Below are 1,994 nucleotides of genomic sequence, written 5' to 3'. Positions count from 1 at the left end.
TGGATTGCATTTAAAAAGGCCCCGTGGGAGTGCAATGGGCCCCTGTCTTGCTGCTTAGCAATAATGGTATGGGTTTAGGTTCTGCTGTGTGTACTGGTGGTTGACTGCCCCCCAGCCCAGAGTGTGCATGGAAAATTGTCTGGCAGCCTCCCTGACAGCAAGCAGTGATAGTGCCCATGAAGGGGACCTTGTTGGGCCCGCCCCTTTCACGGTTATCGCTTCTCGGCCTTTTGGCTAAGATCAAGTGTAGTATCTGTTCTTATCAGTTTAATATCTGATACGTCCCCTATCTGGGGACCATATATTAAATGGATTTTTGAGAACGGGGGCCGATTTCGAAGCTTGCTTCCGTCGCCCTATGCATTGACCCGATATGGCAGTATCTTCGGGTACAGTGCACCACCACCTTACAGGGTTAAAAAGAAAGATTCCTACTTTCATTGCTACCTGCTTGCTGGCTAGCCAGCTAGCCAGCCCTGTGGGCCTTGCTGCTGCTGCTGCTGCAGCCAAAAAACAAAAGGTGGTGCTGCTGCTGCTTCTGCTTCTGCTTGTGTCTGGCCGCTGTTGGAGCGTCCAGGCACAGGACTTCTGCTGCTGCTGACTAAATGGCCTCCTTAATTGGATCATTTGAGTAGCCAGCACACCTGTGCAGGTAGGGCATGACATGATAGGCAGCTGCCTTGATAGCGGGTGGGTGCTGAATGTTCCTAATTGACAAAATAAGATTAATGCTTATGAAGAAATATAAAATCTCATCCCTTCCCCAATATCGCGCCACACCCCTACCCCTTAATTCCCTGGTTGAACTTGATGGACATATGTCTTTTTTCGACCGTACTAACTATGTAACTATGTAACATAACATGGGGGGGGGGGTCTCCTGGCTGTTCACACAGGTGTGTCATTGCTGTACATTGACCATGCATTGCTTCTGTGGTATTGCAAAGGCAAAGACAAATGCTTCCAGCCATCCATTGCACTAATGGATTGGTCATCAGCTGGCTGTCTATGTCCCGCATCAATATAGACCAAAGTACAGAGGGTTAGGCTATGCTATTGTGCACCTACCTGATGCATCAGAAGGTGCGAGGCCCTTGCTAAATTCTGTGCACAGACTTTGAGATCTATGCTTTAGACTGTATCTAAACCTGCTCCAACATGGACTGACATTCTGGCCTACTTTCAGCCGATGCGACTTGTCTGTCGCTGAACAGTCGCTTTTTATGTATTCAGCACCTATGTATAATGTTGTAAAAATGCTCTAGAAGCTAAAGTCGCAGAAATGTCACACATATTTGGCCTGCAACTTTCTGTGCGACAAATTCAGACAGGAAAAATCAGTATAAATCCTTAGAAAATTATCCCCCAGTGTCTCCATCTGCTGGCGGTATTGAATAAGCATTGCTGCACTGATGGGGTATGCATTAGACGAAAAAAAAGAAGAAAAAGAAGAATAATACGCCCAGAAAAGAGGCGAAAAGGAGAAAAACGTAAAAAAACGTGAAAAAAAAGTAAGAGGAAGAGAAGGGAAAAAAAGGTGGAAATGGGTTTAAAAGTGATTTCGGCGGAGAAATATATATATATATATATATATATATATATATATATATATATATATATATGCGCACACACACACATAGATATAAACGTATTCTCCGTTGAGATATTGCAGCCGCTGCTGTGTCCAGGCCCAGGAGCCTTAGCACTGTGCTGTGATGTCACTCAATACCACTGACATCACTAGGTGTAAACAACATCTCTCCTTTGCTGTGTATGTGACTATGGAGCTGTTTGGTGATGTCGTCTATTACGGCCTTCATAGAAGCAACAGGAGATTGTTGCATCCATCTTGAACCCTCAGAACTACAGTGCTATGATGTCACTCACTTCCACAGGCCTTGCAGAGTGTAAACAACAACAACCCAGCTTTGTTGTGTATGTAACCAAAGGGATTTGTGATGTCACCTAGAACCTTCACAGCAGCGACAGCTTTA

General features: G+C 45.1%; 1 non-coding gene across 1 annotated transcript; it reads left to right on the top strand.

Moving 5' to 3' along the window:
• The first annotated feature begins 214 nt into the window (after positions 1-214).
• Positions 215-405, top strand: LOC130315730 (U2 spliceosomal RNA). The gene has a single exon (XR_008863175.1). It is a non-coding gene; the product is annotated as a U2 spliceosomal RNA (small nuclear RNA).
• The last annotated feature ends 1,589 nt before the right edge of the window (positions 406-1,994 follow it).

Source organism: Hyla sarda, unplaced genomic scaffold, assembly GCF_029499605.1.
Source record: "Hyla sarda isolate aHylSar1 unplaced genomic scaffold, aHylSar1.hap1 scaffold_1887, whole genome shotgun sequence".
Lineage (NCBI taxonomy): Eukaryota > Metazoa > Chordata > Amphibia > Anura > Hylidae > Hyla > Hyla sarda.
Note: the sequence above shows the minus strand (reverse complement) of the source record. Positions and strands in the feature narration are given on the sequence as shown.